At 41.6% G+C, this 22,193-nt stretch overlaps 1 pseudogene across 1 annotated transcript in view; it reads right to left on the bottom strand.

The window, feature by feature from the left end:
- Positions 1 to 22,193, bottom strand: part of LOC308512332 (centriole and centriolar satellite protein OFD1-like) — a 133,694-nt pseudogene that overhangs the window by 19,883 nt on the left and 91,618 nt on the right. Inside the window, exons 4-12 of the transcript in view lie at positions 22,012 to 22,174; positions 15,861 to 15,959; positions 12,287 to 12,382; positions 10,224 to 10,297; positions 8,551 to 8,644; positions 7,458 to 7,647; positions 5,902 to 6,032; positions 5,279 to 5,374; positions 240 to 364 (exon numbers count right to left, since the gene is read on the bottom strand). The product of the transcript in view is annotated as a centriole and centriolar satellite protein OFD1-like (transcript). The remainder of the gene's footprint in view (positions 1 to 239; positions 365 to 5,278; positions 5,375 to 5,901; positions 6,033 to 7,457; positions 7,648 to 8,550; positions 8,645 to 10,223; positions 10,298 to 12,286; positions 12,383 to 15,860; positions 15,960 to 22,011; positions 22,175 to 22,193) is intronic.

The raw sequence follows: 22,193 nt of genomic DNA, 5'->3' as shown, positions 1-22,193 counted from the left end.
AAATGCTTACTGCTACCATAGTGCACTGTGTACACATCAGGTTTAGCAAACAAGGAAAAATTAATTATTTGCTAAAAGGAATTTTCCCCAAATAATTCAGATGATTCTTGAAGATTACACATCATCTTACAATCTGATTCTACACTCCACATGGTCTTGAGCGTCACTTTAAAACAACGCAAAGTCAGGGCCATTCAGCTAACCAGACTTGGCTGGGCCAATCAGAATGTGGAACTTACTTGGCTTTCTGCTCCAGAAGGCTTGAGAGTGAATGGATGGAAAGGCTGTGCCTAGATTCAGTTGCTGAAGGCGGGAGCATTCTTTCAGGACAAGGACTGGGAAAAGCAAAGGACTGGGATTGGTCCAGACCTAAAGGGCAAAAGGTATCAGGACAAGAATATTACAAATTACACAGTGAAAACAGCAACATGGTTCCTAAGGAGTTTAATTTGAAAAGAAATTCTATTATCCTTGCAAATAGTTGACTATGATGTATAACTGACCCACATTATTAAGGATTCAGCATTAATAATAAAACTAATCAGCAGTAAGGGAAAAGCCATTGATTACCATTCTCTGAACACGTCTGCATGTCAAGCAAAATGCTGAACTTGCTCTAAGCCGTTGCCTCCCACAATGTTATGTCACAGGGGAGAAGTCTCTGGTAAGCAGGCAACCATAGGTGCACTGAGGATGAAGCTACTCAGGCTAAAGATTTCCCAGGTACAGCAAGCATAGACTTCTCCTCCTTCTTGCTCTCTACAGCTCACTCACTCGTACTCAGATAAAAGGACCATGAAAGTCCTGAAACCCTTTCTGCAGAAGCTTACCTACATGAGTGGAGGCAGACTCTTAGATGCTAGTGGGCTTCTAGCAACAGAATACCGAAGAAAGCTTTTTCTAAGCAATCAATCTCTTGCTCTAGCTCTTTCATTCTTGCCTTGGTGTGATTACAAACTAAAGATCAGAAATGTGGGAGCAAACAACTGTGCTTGTATTTGGATGATTTATGATCCTTGGTGTAACTGTCTCTCCCATCAGCTTTTCCTGTTTGAGATGATTTTTTTCAAGAAATCCCTGCTTGTTTCACCAGTAGGAGACACCATAAATCTGCTGGCAGAATGATGAAACAGAGATGGCTTTGGCTGGGGGCTAAATGAAAATAATGTGACCAATGAGCAGGAAAAAAAATTCAAATATGCTTGATATTTTTTTTTAAATGAAGAGAGAGGTATTAATAAGAACAAATATGCACACTAAACAATTTCTGAAGCCAATTCTTATTTATTAGCATTTTTTTTGAGAGCTTTATGTACCAGTTATAACTTCACAGACCTTGTTTTTAGGCCTTTTTTTTAGTCCTCATTTAAAGATGTATTTTCCATTGAAGAGTGAAAGGGAAGAGTAGAGGAATAGGGAGAGAGAAGAGAAACACTGATGTGAGAGACACCTCAACTTGGCCTCCCACATGCACCCCCAACCAAAGATGGTGAGAAAACCCACAACTGAGGTATATGTGGTTGACAGGAATGGAACCCACCATCTTTTGGTCTGCAAGCCATCGCTCTAACCACTGAACAAAATTAGCCAGAGCTAGGCCTTCCTTCTTAATGCATGATATTATTTCACAACCCACGATCCACAATCATATTCATAAATTTGGTAACAAAGCCTAAGCAGACCTGAATTCACTGTTGATAAACTTTACCTGAACTGATGCAAATCCATTCATTACCTTTATTTATTCTACCCAGCATGGATAGTCACATATTTGACTGCAAACATGGTTCACTAAAGGATGCTGCCCCAGAACTCCCAGGGCTGTGGCAAAACCACTATAGGGCCCAATCTATCTATGCTAATATAAGTTTATGTGGTTGTTAAGCCCTCACGCCGCAATGCCCTCATGCCCATCACATCCATCATCAGGAGGCTGCGTGCACAGGTGGGCGCAGACTTGATGCTGTGTGCACGGAGGTGGGGCCTGGCAGCTAGCTCCACATGGCGTGGCCTGGGGTGCCGCAGTCTTTTTGCATCAAGGGTTCAGGAATTTGGAGAAGGGGCTGACACATAAATGGATACACTGGACAAGAAGTATAAATTTGGAAGGCATGGGGGAAAGCCAGGCGGAAACCAGCTCTCTAGTGGAGTGGCTTGCCGAATTTCTGGACCCATGGCTTTTTATTTACACATTTTGCCCTTTAGCAAAATAAACACACATATCAAAGGTCAGGTTTGATAAACAGGAAAAAATTATCAGGTTAGAGGAACTGCTTTTGGCCTTTCCTCTAGCAGCAGGTAATAATTTGCAGATTTTCAGCCCTGCTGAATATCGAAGCCCATCAGCCTTCTGGTGAACTTCTCGCATTTATTATGACCTGCTGGTCTTAGCTTCTAGCACTGGGGGTCCCGAGGCTTTACATGCCTGCAGGCAGGGACCCTACTCCAGCCTACCTCTTTGGGGCAATTCATCCAGGAGCCTACATCTTTGGGGCGATCTATCGTGGGGCTCCAGAACTGAGAGGGCACAGGCCAGGCTGGGGGGCCCCTTCCGCCTGACTGCAGGAATTTTGTGCACCAGGCCTCTAGTCGATAATAAAAGCATAATGTGCTAATTAGACCGGACAGCCGAATGACCTTCCAGACATCCTTCTGGACAACCTTCCAGACAAAGCCACAGCTGCGAGGTCTGAGGCGAGCCACCGAAGGTGAGTGCACAAATTTCATGCATCAGGCCTCTAGTTTTCAGATAAGGGTATGAGGACCTGCAGCCACAACAAGACTAACAACTCTGCTCCTCCCACATTACACCTGGGGAGCTAAGGCTAGGTCATACAGGTAGGGAGGTGTACAGATGCTGGGACTCCCTAAGCAAAACCTGAACATGCATAGCCAGTCTTGTGGCCGCTACTCTCCAGCAATGCCTCCAGGGCAATGCATGCGTTTGAAAAGGTTCCATCCTCAAACTATTCATCTTTCGAGATCACTGTGATTTCAGCTGTGGGCAGTTTAGCAAATAGGCTTGAGAGAAAATAAGGAACAGGGAAGGAGTCAAGAGATAAAAATGAAACTAGTGTGGAAGATGGGAAAAGGAACTGAGGAGGAGTGAGTACAAATAGGAACTGAGGAAGGCTCCAGGCCAGGAAATGTGGAAACCAGTTCAACTGCTAACACACAGAAACTTTCTTTTTGAGCTTTGTATCTCAGCTTCAGTACACCTGTTATGAAGAAGAGGCAGGCAGTATGCATCCTCAGGGCAAACATGCAGTAACATGATAGCAGTAATCCTTCTGAGTATCTGATGTGTTGCAGGCACTCAACTGAGAGCCATCTCATTTTGCCTTCTTCACCATGGCAAAGTAGATATTCATATCCCCATTGCAAATGAGGAAACTGAGGTCCAACTGTAGCTGGAGAAATCACTGGGTCAAATTTTTCCGACTTTAGTGGTAGTGGGTGGCTCTTGCAGTATCTTTAGAAAAAGACTTTTCTAAGACTCCCATGGGAGAATGAATGTATTTTATTGGTGTGTAATTATATTTTCTGGTCTGCAGGGTTCAATGTCCCTTAGCCTAGTCCTGAAAAGAGTGCAGACGGGGCTCCAGCAGAATCAAAGAGTAGGGCCAGTATCCAGAGTGTCCATTCCATGGTGGAGCAGGGCATGATTTAGTGTCAGGCTACATTTAGTACATCAGTACACTGTGTGAAGTCTACATGGCTGTGGGTCACAGGGTGAGTAGAGGGAGGTAAGAACACCATAAGCTGGGAATCTGAGGTGAGCAGCGAGAGAGAGGGGCTTCTTTGTTCAGGAGCTTAAAAATTAAATATTCCTGTACTTGCGGTGGCATGCCTATTTCTGGCTACTGACTTATTCCCTGGTGTGACTGACTAACAGATAAGCAACATCCCACGTCATGCAGACCTCACTGGGCATGGGTCCATTGTCTAGTGCCTTCCCACAGTGATCTTTAGGTAATAAACTTGGAGACTATTAACTGCAATTCCCTGGCAAAGCTGTATAAATGGCATGTCTCTATTACCTAATCTTCCTTTTACTCCTTCCCTGTTAATAACCAGGTTATTATAATGGTTATCGCAAAGAAGTTAAATGTGTCCAACCAAGGTTAATCAGTAACTTCAAAATTGAGGTGCAAAAACATAAACACTGTATATAATCAATGTGATATATACTAACCTCTATCTAAAGCAACTGAATGACAGGTCCACCAGTCACTCTGACATGTACTGATACCAGGGGGCAGACACTCAACGCAGGAGCTGCCCCCTGGTGGTGAGTGCGCTCCCACAGGGGGAGTGCTGCTCTGCTGACTGACCTGTTCCTGGAGGCCCACCAGCCAGCAGCAGTAGCCACTCACTCCCTCAGTAGTCCTGCAGGTCCAATCTCTAGAGAACAGGCCAGGCACCAACAGACCAGTACCACTAGCACAGGGCCACTAGCCTCCTGAAAGTTGGCCTCAGGCACCGCAGCTGCTTCCCCTCCCTAGACACTCTGCAAGGAAGAAATCTTGACAATCCCTGCGAACGTCAGGGACAGATCTGGATCCTGGGCAGGCAAGGGCATCCCACCACCTGCCCAAAGGGCAGATTGCGTTCTCCCCCCACCGACCCCTCCATCCCATACCCTTTGGGACAGGCGCCAGATGCAGGCAAGTGCCACTGCAGCAGACGAGCTTCTCCTGATCAGGACTGACTGGGCGTGAGCCTGTGGCAGGTGCAGCAGGATCAGGATGAGCGAGAGTGGTAGGCAGTAGCAGCAGGTGGCGCTGGACTGCCAGTTTCAGCACAATCCCCACAGGCCACACTGAGGGACCCCACCCATGTACAAATTCATGCACCAGGCCTCTAGTGTGACATAAGTCACCCTGCTTCTCACATATTTTACTCATCTCTCAAGGAACACGTAAAAACCCTGAAGGGTCAGATTGATCTTATTATCAAGGTAACAAATATAAAAGAAAAACCAAGGTCCATGAATTTGGGAACCTCTGTGCCATTACACCTTTCTTATTTGGGGTACAAGGCTCTTCCAAGCCAAAGGAACCTATAAAAGCAAGTCACGTTAGCTGATGACTGACTGGTTGGTATTCCTGAAATGGACAGAGTTTTTACTTCTAAGATGACATATTTCTATGGCTTTTCCCCTACTATGAGAATTACTGAAACTTCAGTAGTGATCATTACATTTCCATATATACTGGAAGTTTTACACATACACATTTGTAAGTTAAAAATCTCTCTAACCTGTCTCAATCTGCTTCAGTTGCAATTTTAAATCAGCCACCTGCATAGTTAACCTCCTTACAGAAGCATCATAATTTAATATCCGGGCCTTCAGCTTTGCAGAATGCTCAGTCTGAAAAGATTTAAAGAAGGGAAGAAATCAATGTAAAAGAAATCCCAGTTCACTTCAAAAGGAACAAGTCTTTTATAGGGCTTATTCTCTTTTCCATTTTGCCCATTCTGAGCAGCTTCATGCCTGTGGTCCACAGGTCCCTAGAAAACAATAGAGCACACAAACAAGTTTGCCACCTCCATTTGCACTCATCTCTAAGAACAGTTCTATAAGGTATGAGGCAGACACCAGAGTGTCAACAATTCTAAGTCACAGGGCAAGAATCAAGAGACATTACTAGAGGGCACAACCGAGACTGGGACAATTTCTGTTTATGAGTGCGCTTTCCTTGGGATTTTATTACTGTTATAAATATAGTTATATCATCACCCAAGAATTTCTCAGGTGAGAAGGTTACCTTAGAATAGTGGGGGGATAATTTTTGATGTTAAAACCAATCTGATTTACACTGGTGTGACACACACCAAGCTTACATGTGTACACAGTGGATCAGACTAACACCCGACCAAATAAAGATCAGTACTCACTTCACTTTGCAGCTGTCTCTGCAGAGCCTCCTTGTGAGTTTCAAACTTCTTATGCCCTAACACGAAAGCAGCTCCTGCTTCCTTCAACTGTTCCTGCAAATTTACCAGTTCAGGAGGTGGTTGAGCTATAACTAAGAAGGTAAAAAAGCCTGGTGATTATCAACAGTAAGTTTTCCCATCTCACTTAGCAAAAGCAGCTAAAGATATTTTAAATTGTTCTTTCTTTTCTTTGTACACATGTAGTTAATACCATATTAATTCTATGGAATGGACTAAGAGCACAAATTTCAGAAGAGTTTAATGCATGCAGAGGCAAAGTTCACTACTCTTTTCTAATGCAAATGAAAGAAATTCTTTGAAATCCTTTAACTAACCTGAAAGCCCACCTCTTTCCTCTATCACACACAGGAGGCATAAAAGGAGTTCTCCATCAAAACCTGTTAAGTACCCCTAGGTCTAATCTGATCTGTGCACCAGTCAGCAACACTCAGGGTTCAAGCAGACATCAGATGGAGTTCCACCATTTCAGTCACTGAAGAACCACTAAAGGGTGATTCATGTAGGTTAGCCACTAAGGGTGGTATAGTTCTCTGGGCTAGTAATGGGGCCATGCTGTTAACTCCGTGGGCCCAAAGTAGGAGTGGGGAAACTTTCTTCTGCCAAGGGCCATTGGGATATTTATTTTTAGTTAGTTATTTATTTTTAAATATATTTTATTGATTTTTTACAGAGGGGAAGGGAGAGAGATAGAGAGCCAGAAACATCGATGAGAGAGAAACATCGATCAGCTGCCTCCTGCACATCCCCCATTGGGGATGTGCCCGCAACCCAGGCACATGCCCTTGACCGGAATCGAACCTGGGACCCTTCAGTCTGCAGGCCGACGCTCCATCCACTGAGCCAAACCGGTTTTGACATGGATATTTATAACATCATTTGCAGGTCATACAAAATTATCAACTTAATTAGCCTCCTATATTTGGTCAAACATTTAATTAACTCACCCCTAATGCCTTGGCAGGGCCAGATCAAAAGATTTTATGGGTCTTCTATAGCCTGTGGGCAGGACAGTCTCCACACTTGGCCTAAACCATCAGGGAGGGAAGAATTCCCAGAATTGGGAGAGAAAGATCTGGCACAGGCACAGAGCAATGGTGAGAGGTCATCCTGTAAGCACTGGATCTTGCCTTGCTGAGAGGCACAGGGCCAGCCCACAGCCAATATATACAGTGGGGGTGAGGATGCAATGGTGGAGAGGGAATAATAACCTCAACCTCACTCTCATTCCTCCTTCTCAATGGCCAAATCTGAGCAGCAGAAAGTGAGGGGAGATTTGTACAACCCAGAAGGCAGATTTGTAGTTTAAAGATACTTCTTAGTGACACTAATAATATACTATAGTAATAGCAAGCAAAAAAGGAAGTAACTTCAAATTGAGAATCTTAATTTTATAAAAATTTTCCTGATTGAAGCCTTCCTTACAGATACAAAGCATAGTGTCATAATATTAAGCTAATATGAATTACAAAGACATGCAAATCAGGAAAAAGACATACGGTTAAAAAGATGCAAGTTTTCATTTCTGCTCTCTTCCAGTTGTTGTTTAAGTAATTTATTTTGAGCCTGAAGCTCTAATTTCTCTTCTTTTAGAAGCAAATAGCCACTCATCTCTTTCATCTCTTCATTCAGCAGGTGGTTTTGCTTGGTTATTGCCAAGAACTGGGCCTTGAGAGATTCGAGTTCAAGCTGGAATTGAAAAAAAAACTTGCATTTGAACAGTTACTGCAGTACTTCTTATGCAAAAACTGGCAGGCTGCTATAAACTGGGTGTCATAGTAAGTAAGGTCACTGGACAGAGGACTCATTCTCTGCAGTAAGAAGAACCTGATTCCAACATGGAAGCTCATCTTTGCCCTAGAAGGGGCGGGGGAAGTTCATCCAACCTTATACTTATGCAGAAGAACCCTGGCCTACAAAGCAAGTGCTTCAGATTAAGTTTGTTGCCCATTTTCCAGATACAACTAAGGTCCCAATAGCAATCACAGACTGCAGCAATGTTTATAAAAATGAAAAGCTGAGCTATCACAAACATGCTGTGGTGCTTTCCTTTTTTTATACATTTCATGTTTACATACAAAAGTCTACAATGTTCTCAAATAAATAGATCATTACAGCTGCAAAAATACATTTTATGTGCAGGATATATCCAGGTACATCAAGTTCCAGCTCTGTCCTTCAGAGAGCACACGTGATGAACAGCAAGAAAATAAATGGCATGTGAAAAACACATCTCATTCTGTTTTATCCTGTAAGATCCCAATGTAATGACAGGAATGTTCACCTTCTGCTGATGGGAAGGAAGGAGAGGCTAAGGCAGAAACTAAAAGCACTGGCCACCTGCTATGGGCTAGGCACATAGGTCAGCTCACCACGGAACCTCAACCACCCCAATGTTTAAGGAACTTGTTCGAGGCAACAAGCAGGAAGGACTAAAAGGAAGAACTACTAAATTAACTTAAGTTGGGCCTTCTTAGTCATAAAATAAACAGTCTAAACACATCAAGCTAAATAATGTATGGCTGAAACTAAAATTTCATCTACTGCCTTGAAGTTTTATCGACTTCAAAAAACAATAGGCTTAGCAATTACCTCAAGTTCTTTCACACGAGTTGCAGAATGATTGCATTCTTCTTCCTGTTTGAATTGGTAGCCATGGACTGCTCTTGCAAAAGAATAGGTTTTACTGAAAGAGAAAGCCAACCAATTAAAGATGTTTTTCTAGTGAATAAAAACTCATTTAAGAATTTATGTACAATGTCAGACCTAATGACGATTATTTCATCATCTAAAATAGCAGGTGTCATAGTCAAAAATCAGTAGGGAAAGTAAGAAATAAGTCCTATTACCCAACAGGTGATGGGAAGTCTTAATGGTCACATATATTGTGAACTTTCTTCCACTACACATACCAACCAGTTGCACCAGCTGCTCAGAGCCCTCATACACAAAGATCTGAATTTCCTTAAATACAAAGATTTGTCTTATGATTTTAATGTCTATTTCATCATTTCCACTTCATTCAATATGAGTCTATGCAGATATATCATTAAAAAAAAATTAGCTGACTACATGATGGTACTAATTCCTAAGAAGTATTAGTCTAGTTTTCACAAGATAGTCACAGAGGAGCAGCCACACACTGGGTGACCTTATGGGTCCTTATCAAGTACCCAGCTCTGGTTCCTTTGAAATTTCTACTTAAGTTCACTTCTTTTCATAGACAAGTTTCTACAAATATACTGAGACATAAAATATCAAGAGATTGAAAAATTATTCAACTTTCCTACTCCTGGGTTAGTTATAAAACAGTTTAGGAAGTTATATGTCAGGTAAAAATATCATGAGGCATAAACATATGTTACAAGTAAAAGAAATAAGGAAAGAGGTCACAGGGAATGGAGAAGTTAAAATTTTCCATAAGTAAAAAATGAAGTCTCTCATGCTTAAAACCACAATGAGATATCACCTCCCACCTGTTAGAACAGCTATCATCAATAAATGGATAAATAACAAGTGCTGGCCAAGATGTGGAAAAAAGAGAACCCTCATACACTGTTGGTGGGAATGCAGATTGGTGCAGCCACTATGGAAAAACAGTGTGAAGTCACTCTCCCCACCCCCACCCCCCCAAAAAAAATAATAATAAGAGCGGCCATATGTTCTAATAATTCTACTTCTCAGTATATGTAAAAAACAACAACATGCCAATTTGAAAAGACATACATGTGCACCCACATGTTCACTGCACCATTACTAGTAACAGACAAGATTTGGAAGCAACCTAGACTACCATCAATAAATGAATGTGTGGATACAGAAGATGTGATATATTACTCAGCCACTGAAATGAATAAAATCTTGCCACCTGTGACAACATGGATGAATCTAAAGGATATTATGATGAAATAAGTTACAGAGAAAAACAAATACCTTATGATTTAACTTACATGTGGAATCTTAAGAAATAAAAATAAACAAAACAAAACAGACAGGCCCATAAATATTGATAACAAGCAAGTGGTGGTCAAAGGGGAGGGAGGAAAGTAGATGGGGGAAGAAAAACCTCCTGAATACCCTACCTCTCTCAGGTTAAGGTCATTTTTGATACGTAAAATTAAAAGAACAAAATAATGATTAATTTTGTAGTAAAAGTAAAATGTAAGCTACACACACACATATAAATTTAGAACAGGCCCAATTTAGGAAGCTAATAACCTATACCAGAAATTTACAAATGCAGCTTTCTTCTCCACAAGAATCACCTTTATTCTTCCTGTCCTCTTCACCCAGTCTGTTAGATCTATCAATGTAGTCATCCTTTAGCTCAAGTTGATACCTGAGAATTAGAATGACCAAAATGATTTTCTTGTCACTTTCCTGAACAGATTCCTATCAATGTATGGGTTTCTGTGGCACCCAGGCACCTAAGGGCATGAACATGGCCATGCATAACTTCAAGGACTATCAGTACCAAAGCCCAGAGATCCAAATTCTGAATATAAAACCTGCTACAATCCTTTAATTTGGTCCCCAAAACTCGTTATTGTGAGGTTATTGAGAACAATTATTCCATGGTGGTCTGGATTGGCACACAAAAGTAAATTAAGTTCAATTTACACTGTTACAACTGACTCTAAATCCCAAGAACAAGAAGTCAGTCACATCCACCTGCCTTGCCTTGCACCCCATCCCCACCCCAAAGAACTTTTGCCCTCAAGGGCTGGGCATAGGGTTCGGGGCCAACTTCAACCACCCTCATATCTGGGTTAGCAATACCAAAAGCACACTTTCAAGTTTTACTTATCTCCACCAACTGCCACTAGCAGACGTTTCAGTTGAGATAGATGGTGAGTATCCTGTGAATTCCCACCCTTGCTCAAGTCATAGAGGATACCCAAACCAGACAACATCAAACAGTACATGATCTGCGAAGCAGTGGGAAAATTAACATACACATTTACTCATTCATTTAGTCCTAAGGGTTTAACAACTACAGACATGTCAGCATTTGCTATTATACTCGAGAAGCTGACATACTATATGTATGTCATCATTTCAAAATCTATACATGGAAAGGTACTATATTTTAATTAGAATTCTTTTAAAGAATAAGCTCAGTACTATGTAATGTAAGTACTATGTAATGTAATCTCATGACAAATTACGGGCAAGGCAGTAAAAAGAGACCACTTATTAAGACATACCAAAAGTTAGTTGAGTCATCTCTTCACCACAAATTCATTTACTCAATGAATATTATATGAACACCTGTGTGCTAGACACTACACTGAGCACTGTAGAGAAAAGTTACCATATGGGCTTGATGTCTGCACTGAGTAGTTAATCACTGCAACACATTAAAACTCAGATTATAGGGAAGTCATAGTAACCATAGTTATCATATTTTCCTTTTCCTGTATAATTTTTTTGCTCCATTGTTAATTTCCATTTATTTCTTTTGATTCTGGCTTTGCAGAATCTTGAAGGAATACAGGGCACATGTTACCTGATAAGCACTAAAACCACTAGGCAGAATAATTTATAAATTGATAGATACCTCCATCGTAGTGGCAAGTATGAGGCGGGAGAGGAAAAGAGAACTAAAAGGGATTATAATTCCAGCCCTGGTCAGCCTGATTCAGATGGTTGAAGCACTGTCCAGTGCATTGGAAGGTCATGGGATCAATTCCTGATCAGGGCACATACAGGAGGCAACAGATCAATATTTCTCTCTCATGCTGATTTTTACCTGTCTCTCTCCTTTCCTCCCTAAAATTATTTTTTTTTTTTTAAAAAAAGTGAATTTTTAAAAAGTTGATCAACCTGTGGGTCGCGACCCCTTTGGTGGTTGAACGACCCTTTCACAGGGGTCGCCTAAGACCATCCTGCATAACAGCTATTTACATTACGATTCATAACAGTAGCAACATTACAGTTATGCAGTAGCAACGAACATAATTTTATGGTTGGGTCACAACATGAGAAACCGTATTTAAAAGGTCAGAAGGTTGAGAATAACTGCCTTAGATCAACCACTTTTATAGTTTATCTACAATGTGAGCTGAGCAACTCACAATGTGCCATAAAATGAAAGCAAATCACAGACCCTCAATACATGTTAGAAAAGCTATGAGTAAGAAAGAGCAGAGGATGCTATTCCCTATACTGTTATCTTAAATATTCATGGGAAAGGCTTGACTGTCAATAAAAAACGTATTTTTTTAAACACTATCACCATAAAATGTTAAGTCTTATCTACTTCACTAGTATTGCTGTGTTTCCATCAACTTATTCCAAATCTATTACTTGTTTAAGAACACCAAACAATTTCTTTAGAATTTCATTCTTGAGCTTTTGGTCACAGGTCTCCTCCATGCTCTTTATATTCAGGATCCTGTCTCCTAAGTGCATCAGCCACACTTTTATGATTTTCTTCTGTAGCCTCTGATATTAGCAAAAATATAAAAAGCAAAAAAATAAAACTGTAATTGCTGAAGTAAAGACTTTAGGAGAAAAAAATAACATAATTTTAGCTCCACAAGCTAAAACTGTTATGTGACTGTCACTGCTGGGAAGTAACTGGAAAGAGCTGGAGTTCTCCATCTATTTTATGAACTGACCAAGTTATGTGGGATCTGAAGTAGCAGATGGAGCAGCATGGTGCACCAGGCTGCAGGGAGTGTGCAAGTTTCAAGACCAAAGTGCTTTTCATAGAAGATGATGAACACTTAAAAAATGATTGCAGGTAATAAATGGCCATAATAAATTCAGAGAAAAGCTACATACCAAACTTAAGTTAGTGTACTTTTGCTTTAGTACTTATTTCTTCAGTAAGATTATTTCTGTGAGGTTTAACTGATCAGCCCATAGGTATGAAAGACAAAAGATTTGTTTCTGATATTTAATAATCTAGTGATTGAATACTGAAGAGTGCTGAACAATAGAAAAAGATAGATAGGTCAATCAGAACTTCCAAATACTGAAGAATGGAATGGTCTTCCCTTGGATCGAGCCAGGTAAGTGCTAGGGAATGCTGACCATTCCAAGCAAAGGATAAAAGCTCTATGTGTTAGCACCCTCTGCTGACTAACATGTAAAGCAAAGGAGCAGTAAACTATACTTATTAGCTTACTAGATGCCTGGTGCACAAATTCATGAATGGCAGGGGTCCCTCCACCTGGCTGATCACGGTGGTCTCACACAGTCCTGATCTTCTCACCCAGTCCCAATTGGGGCTGGGGTGGGATCACAGGAGGGCTCCAGGGCAAGTCTGGTCCTGTCTTGCCTGGTCCTGATGGGCCCCACCCCAGCAGCAAGCAACTTACTGGTTGGAACATCTGCCCCCGGGTGGTCAGTGCAAGTCGTAGCGACCAGTCAGTTGACCACTCGGTCAGACACTTAGCATATCATGCCTTTATATATATAGGTTGTAACTCACAGCACAGAATGTTCAGCATGAACTTTCCCCTGCCCCTGGTCTTGGAGACCGCATGTTCTTCTAAGGCTCTGCTCACCAAATTCAGCTGCCACATGAAGTAAATTGCATTGTGTGCGTGGAAACCCTTTGTAGGCTCCATTGCTGTGTCTTTACTTCGTTGCAGTTCCAATTACTCCAACATAAAGACAGACACCCTCATTATCAGGTAACACCATCATGGTAAGACCCCTGCTCAGCCTACTGCAGTGGTTTTTAAATAGGCCATGGGTCGCCCCAGATGGTTTGGTAGAGTAGGTACAGCCGCAGCCTGCGAACTAAAGGGTCCTAGGTTTGATTCCGGTCAAAGACACATTCCTGGATTGCGGGCTTAATCCCCAGTATGGAGCACATGCAGGAGGCGATGGATTCTCTCTCATCATTGATGTTTCTCTCTCTCTCTCTCTCACTCTGCCTTCCTCTCTGAAATCAATAAAAATAGTAAGTAGGCCATTAATCAAACGTTGCTGCTCTCCATCCAGTCCCCTCAAGCCCTCTTTTGCTTTGACCCTCCCCACACACACACTCTGCTGCGGTCTGTAAAATGGGGTCAGGATTTCTACTTCAACCAAGGGCAAAGCTTCCACATGGCCCTCCTTCCCTGACTGTCTTTGCCCCCAGTCCTGTGGGGTTTCTCCCTCCTTCCCCTCCATCTAACTTGGTGGGCCCTGCTCTGCCCCCTCCTCATGTGACCTCCTGTCTGCAGCCTCCCACTTTCTCCTCTGGGGGCAGAGCTCTCCAAAGGCTGTGTGGGAATGGAGCGGGCTGTGCAGAGTGGGGTGGGGCAGACAAGGCAGTACAGGGTGTGCAGTGGTGGAGAGCTCTGTGGGCCAAGTCCAACCTTTGGAGAAGAGCTGGGGTGACAGGTCACCGGGAGGAGGAGGGAGGGATGTAGACCTTGTCCCGTGGGAGAGGCACTGGGTTCCTTGGCTGTCCCCACACAACAGCTTTTCTAGGCCCCTGCACAGCTATCATCCTCCACCTCTTGCTGCCTCCGCCTCAAGTTTTGGACTCAGTTTCTTTGACTCAGCCCCACCCCCCTCTCAGCTGCGTTCCAGGAGCCTGAGGCTGCACCTTGGCTTTGGGCAGCTATGCCTGGCCTGCCCCCTATAATGGTGTTACCCACTCTCCTGGAGTAGTTAGTGAAACTTAAATAAACATAAGCAGCTCTGAAGATTATAAATTGAGCACTGAGAAGGCCACAGGCTGCGGAGGGCTGCATAGTCCAGGCTCTCAGCATAGAAGCCTCCCCAGCCACCCGGTCCCTGCTGGCTCCCGCCCCCACCTGCCTCTGCCCAGGGCTCAAGACAAACCCCAGGAACTTCCTGACAGCTCTCACCTCACATCTCACTTTCCAGTCCAGCCCACCAGTGCCCACAGCAAGCTAACCTACTGGTCCGAGCGTCTGCCCCCTGGTGGTCAGTGCACGTCATAGTGACTGATCGACTGATCCAGTGGTCAAACTCACAGTGGAACTCCAGTAGAGGGAATAATTTGCATATTAGGCTTTTATTACGTAAGATATCAGCGATTTTCAACCTTATTTATCTCTGACACACATAAACTACTAAAATTCTGCAGCATGCCAAAAATATATTTGCCCATTTAAAAAAAACACAACAGGTATATTTTTGAATCGTTCACAATGAACCGCTATTTTGTGTTAACTGTTGTCTTTTTTTTTTATTTGAAAATCTAAGGAAAAAGAGGTTAACGCCCTTGACTACAGTCAGGTATGTCATGTTTTATATATTCTTGCAGCACACCAGTTGAAAATCGATGGCTTATTTGTCACTTTCCTTTTCTGTCATGATCAATTTACCACTTCAGTACTGCTTAGAACAGAGTAATGTAGCAGAGATGAAAAATAAAATGAATTAAAGCCTATATAAATGATCTAACCACATTAATGAAGACCAGGGCAAATCAACTAACAGTAGAACCTAATGGAAATGAAACCTGTTTCATAAACTAGACTGGTGAGCTTGCCATTAATGGCAGGTACAATGTGAAGAATGAAATAGTGGTGAGCACTTAGTACACACACATCCATCACCCAGTACAAATCAAGTCAGAGCCACTGCATTGAGTTACTACATGCACATGGAACCGTTAGATCTCAATGACTAAACATAAGTGTGTGACTGAACATAATTTGTTAACAGTTGTTAGCTTCTTCAAAGTACTGGTCTGGTTTTACTGTAGCCTGATGATGGTGTCTCACTGCTTTTCATCCCAATAACTAATATTTCAAAAGCAAAATCCTAGTCTTTGTTTCTCTCAACTTATGCCTTTTAAAACTAGCCGAATGCACCTTTACATCCAAGAACTCTACTTGGCAATTAGCATTAGAATAATTAGTAGTATTTGTTTTAAACTCACAGACTCTGAATAGTCAAAATGAAAACATTACTTACAAATCAAAAGCTTCAATTCTTTGCTTCAGTTCTGCTTCTCTGCCTTTTAGGAAATCGATATCTTTCAGTAGAAGCTGTATTTGAGCATAACTTTCTTTTGTTTCCATCTGTAGAGGAAAGCATTAATTGTAGCAAGCAAGCTGAGGAAAATAAGACAGATTTGAACTAATGGACTGCTTCCTACATTCCAGAGAACAAAGTACAGACAATTAGAGGAACAATTTCACTTTTAAAACATTCCATCTCAAGGTATGCATTTTGCCTATTCTAGTTACACAAGAATTTACCTCCTAGTCCAGGGGTGGGCAAACTTTTGGACGCGAGGGCCACAATGGGTTCTTAAACTGGTCCGGAGGGCCGGAACAAAAGCATGGATGGAGTGTGTGTGTGAACTAATATAAATTCAAAGTAAACATCATTACATAAAAGGGTACGGTCTTTTTTTCTTTTAGTTTTATTCATTTCAAACGGGCCGGATCCGGCCCGCGGGCCGTAGTTTGCCCATGGCTTCCCTAGCCCAATGACTGTTACGCTATATTACCCTAATATCCCTTGTGCAGAATATCCTGACACTTCCTTAACATTTTTGTAAGTTCTCCAGAAAAAAAAAAACAAAAAACAAAATGGGGGAACTTAACAAAGTAGAATCCCCATGGTTCAATAGTCGTCTGAAAGTTTCAATTCATGGGCGGTTCTGACTCAGAATGAACAAGCTGGAATGAAACTGTGAAAAATAGATCACACTTACATTTGCGTGTTCACTGAGCAAGGATTTACTGAATATCATGTCAAAAAGCACAGTGAGCTGGATATGAAAAGATGAACAGCTACAGTCCCCATCTTTTAAAAAATTCACAATTTACTGAGGGAGAGAGAAATAATACTACAATGTGATAATTTCACAACCAGAGTCCAGTCTCCACGGCAGGAATGATGCCTAAATGAGTCTATCAATGGGATTCAGGGAAGGCGTCACCAGGAAGCATCATTGAAGCTAAAGTTTGAAGGACAGGACAGTTTTATCAGGGAGAGAAGGGGGTGAACAGTTGGGTGGCAGAGTAAAAGTATGGTGCCTTTTATGAGGATGCCAAGCTTCTCCAGTGCCTTCAGAGAATCTGACTGAATGGAGACAGGCTGTCAACTGGTTGATCTGATCTAGTCACTCACTCATTTTAAGGTTCAAAGTGTTAGTCTGAACACAACCCATCATCTCAAAGACCAGTGCTTCCATTTATTTTTATAGCTAAAATTAACCCAATTCCCAGAAATGCCAGAAAAAATTGGAGAGGGGGTGTGGTCACCATTAATAACTGGGTTTTACTGAGAAGCTCCAAGAAAGGTTGACACTGGAAGGAAGCCTTTTAACTTCAACCATCTCCTGGTATCAGTAGTCCTGGCTGAGGAAACCATGACCCCAACCTAGTTAGGTCTGACAACCCTTGGGAAAGGAACTGTTTTTCCAAAAGAAACAATCCAATCTCTTTTGCTGGCATGCACTCCCCACCATTCCTCAACCTCTTCATGTCCTGTCCAGTCATTTTCTGGGTGACAAGATCAAATGGCCACATGGATGACACTTATAAGCCCCAGACCCTTCTACTGCAGGGACCTTTGCCTTTGCTCAGATGGAAGCACATTGCATTTGGTTTCCAACTTCACCTAGAACCCCAACCTGCAACTCTGTCCTGTTGGTCCACCCTTATTCTTCCATCTGTCTGTATCCCCAGACTTACTCCTTGATGTCTGAGACTGCCACGTAGCTCTCCCTTCTCTCCTGGATTATTAGTCATCCACACTCTGCTCTGGTTCCGCTCACCATCATGCTGAACCCCAATGTCTTCAACTAAACAGGCTGCCTTTCTCAAATGAAATAAATTCAGCTCTATAAAGCTACACTCCTCAACTACGACCATTTTTCTGCCCTCAATGACCTTCCAAATCCTCCCAAGAGCTGCAACAGAACAATCACCTACAACAAGCATGTCAAACTCATGGCCCACAGGCCGCACATGGCCCACAATGAATATGTTTGTGGCTCAGCGAATATAACAGTATGTAGCGTATTAATAAATATTTCGTAACCTGATTTTTACAATAACCTGATTTACATAATTATTAATTACTAACTACATTTGCTAATGACTGATTATAATTGTGTTGCATTCATTTCCCTTGTGCGCCTTACGCACAGGCGTGCCATTTCTCTCCATTAATACTAGCAGACAATATTTTAGCACCCGATGGATGACCACATCATTAGTCTTGTACTGACTTGTTTGGTATGTGCAACAGGAAATACTTTGCTTTTGGAGAATGAGAAAAGTAGGTTTATTTGCATTGTGCTTATTAATCTGTCCAGTTATTCAGTGTCTGGGAAGTTAATGTTCAATGCAAAATACTAATTTTTATTAAAACGTTCTATTATTTTTTGTTAACGATTACTCATTTATTTTAGCCCTTTGTATCCAGCATGTCTTTATCGAAATAAACCTTTCTATGAAAATTGAAGCTTTTGTTTTGCAGCCCACATAAACTTGGTTCGTGTTAGTGTTTGAAATTCTTGACCTACATGCACTTGGTCTGGTCTACTTCAATTCCAGGTTGCCCACTTCAGCAGTACCCTCAAAACAGCTCGAGAATCCTGTCAGCTTCAGAGAGCTGCTCTGCTCCTTCTGCAACCCCCCGCCACCCAGTGGCCATTCCATACCTCTGGTCCTCTCCTTATCACTTAATTCTCACATCTGCTGCAATTTTAGTGAGGTTGTCTCACGCCCCTGACTCGGACATTCACTTCCACTCTTCCTTCCAGTAATCTCGAAAAAAGAAGTCTTAGTATCCTTTTCAAAGCTGATTCTTCCAGGTGTATTCTTGACCGCAGTCCCTACTAGTCCTCTAGGCCAGTGATGGCGAACCTATGACACGCGTACCATTTTGGGTGACACGCATCGAAAGAGACAAAAAATTGCGTATTCATATATTTGTCTCTCGCAATGGCCAGAGCTGGGCATCACTCGAGTAATATTATTACTCATGTTACTCATGATCAATTACACAATTCTAAAACCAGATGTAAGCATGTACATCAGTGTTGCGTAGCAAAGATACATTGTGAAAACATCCAAGATACACTGTTCCAATATTGGCATTAATATGAAAAGGTTAAGAATTGCACTATAAAGAGATTAATCTTTACTCAAGACACTTTATTTTTACTCGAGTGACAAAATGCCCAATTCTGGAAACGGCCTCATTATTGTCAACATGTGCCTCGGGTAAGCTTCCTGTGCGTTCGGGTGCATTCGGCAAACGGACGCACTTGATCGCCATGTTCATTAGGAGACAGGAGTGGGAAGGTTAGAAGAAAAAGATATAAGGGGAGAAAAATGGCGGAGGTATAAACGGACGTGTCCTGTGCCTTGTCCTGGAGCAGATAAGGGTGAGCAGCTGAAACGGGTAACATACAGCCCGAATAGGCAGAGGATATTCAGCTGAGAGACAGTCTGCAGCTGGGAAAGACAGAGAACTCCCAGAAAAAAAAGGACGGTTGGAGACTGCGGCTGAAACGTCTCCCTGTGTGCCGGCTCAGCAGCGGAGACTGTGCCATCTTGAGTGGCTGTTACAGACAACCAGAGATCAGCTACTAACCTGGAAACAAGGGATCTCAAGCAGCGTGACTGCGTGAACTCAGACGAGCACTGCTTCTTCTCACAGAAAGGTTAGACTTCCCCTAAAGGTGCGGTTTGCAATTCAGGTTGGAGAGAGAACCGCGCGGGGTGAAATCTGCGCCCCACAGAGTCCGTGGCCCTTGGGACCAGCGTGACCCTCAAGTGGGGAAGGGGCCCCACAGGGCTGCTGGCAGAAGGGAACGATAAAAATAAGCACATAGCTGGACTGGATGCAAAAAAGCAGCCTCGGATTCTGCCAGTCTGCCGGGTGCTTGGTGCCAGGGGCGAGTGGGTGCGTGGAGACTGTGCGCAGACCTGGAAGGTGGAGGCTTGCAAATTCGCACAACTTCTCAGGCTCTGATGGTCTCACTATGAGAGAAGAGTTGATGAAGTTAGAATAAGTGCCAATGAGTACATCAGGAAACCAAATATGTAAAGTTGTTATAAAAACATTCAGTGTCCTAAACATTGATATCTCTAAAATTGTGTCAGTCACGACAGACGGGGCACCAAAGATGGTGGGAAAAAAGTGGGATTCCTGAAATTGTTTATGGAAGCTATTAGACATCCACTTGCACCTTTTCATTGCATTATCCATCAGGAGGTGTTGTGTGCCAAATCGGGATTCTCTGAATTGAATGATTTAATGTCAGTTGTAACAAAAATTGTGAATTTTATAGCTTCTCGACCCCTTCACAAGCGAGAATTTTCTGTACTTTTACAGGAAGTTGATTCAACCTACAGTGGACTACTGATGTTCAATCGTGTGAGATGGCTAAGTCGAGGAAAACTACTTGAGCGATTTGTGGAGTGCTTTGAAGAAATTATGGTATTTATTGAGAATAAGGATCTGGCAAACTTTCCTCAGATCAATGATCATAAGTGGGTCAGCAATTTGATGTTTTTTACAGATCTCTCTGTTCATATGAATGAACTGAACTTAAAATTACAAGGTTTTGGCAAAAATATTGACGTTATGTTTGGATACATCAAATCTTTTGAAAGTAAACTTAAAATTTTCAAGCGAGATATTGAAACTAAAACTCGTATTTTCCTCAGATGAAAAAGTATTTCGAGAAGGCTACTACAAGTGTAATGGAGTCTATACTTATGTACCAGAATATAGTAAACACGTTCTTTGAACAGTTCAGCGAAAGATTCAACCAATTTAGAAGCCTAGAACAGACCATTAAAATAATTAAGTATCTGGATGTAGTTTACAGTACTTTGGAATTGAATAATTTCCAATGGATGCAAATTGATGATTTAGAGATGCAACTTGCAGATTTTCAAGGTAGCATTTGGACTCGTGTTTGTCGACTTAAGGTCGAAACTTGAAAATCTGGAACGAAATCGTTTGAAACATGAAGAGTGCAACTATGAAGAAGAAATTTTGAGTGCTTGGAACAGAGTTCCTGACACTTTTAGCAATATAAAAAATCTAGCGATGGCTTTGCTAACAATTTTTTCATCAACATATTTTTGTGAGACTTTGTTCTCAGCATTAAATAATATTAAAATGAACAAAAGGAACCGGCTAACATGATGTTAGTGGCGCTTGCTTGGCTTTGAAGTGCACCAAGTATGAACCTGCAATCGAAGAATTAGCAGACAAACTTCAGCACCAAAAAAGTCACTAATTTCTAGTTTTCGTACCATTTGATTATCATTGTTTGTTTGTTTTTTAATTTTTTATTTATTTATTTATTTATTTATTTATTTATTTATTTTATTTATTTTAATTTATTGCTTAAAGTATTCCAAAGGGTATTACATATGTCTCCATTTTATTCCCCCGCCCTAGACAGTCCCCTAGCCTCCCCTATCCCCCAATGTCTTATGTCCACTGGTTATGCTTATATGCATGCATACAAGTCCTTTAGTTGATCTCTTACCCCCCTACCTCCTGCCCCCCAACCCTCCCCGGCCTTCCCGCTGCAGTTTGACAATCTGTTTGAGGCAGGCCTGCCTCTGTATCTATTATTGTTCAAAAGTTTATAATGGTCTCTATTATCCATGAATGAGTGAGATCATGTGGTATTTTTCCTTCATTGACTGGCTTATTTCACTTAGCATAATGCTCTCCAGTTCCATCCATGACGTTGCAAATGGTAATGATTATCATTGTTTTTATTATTATTTTTTCTTAAATGTACATTGTTTTTCTGTTTTTGTTCATTTTATACATATTTTTGGTTGATTTTTCTTTGTTAAATGGCATTTAAATATATAAAATAAATATCAAAAATATAAATCTTTTTTTATTATGGTTGCAAATATCAAAAAAATATATGAATATTTCTATATGTGACATGGCACCAGAGTTAAGTTAGGGTTTTTCAAAATTTTTGACACGCCAAGCTCAAAACGTTCACCATCACTGCTCTAGGTCCTCAAGTGTTCCAGCAAATGTCTCATCTCACCCCTGGACTTTTAGCAAATCTACAAGCAGCTGCAGGAAGGAGCCATCCAGTAAATGATTTTAAAATATTGCCTTCTGGTGCTTTTGAATTCTCTCAAGGAACATCTTTTCCCAAGAAGGCTTCCGATCTTGCTTGACAAGCTCTCCAACATCATTCCCAAACCACTAACTCCTCAGACTTTCCTTTCTCTTCCATTTTAATTTGTACTACTTCAGTATTTTTAAAATGCTTCAACTGCAAATTGACTACAAAT

Source organism: Myotis nattereri, assembly GCF_964212035.1.
Source record: "Myotis nattereri genome assembly, chromosome: Y".
Lineage (NCBI taxonomy): Eukaryota > Metazoa > Chordata > Mammalia > Chiroptera > Vespertilionidae > Myotis > Myotis nattereri.
Note: the sequence above shows the minus strand (reverse complement) of the source record. Positions and strands in the feature narration are given on the sequence as shown.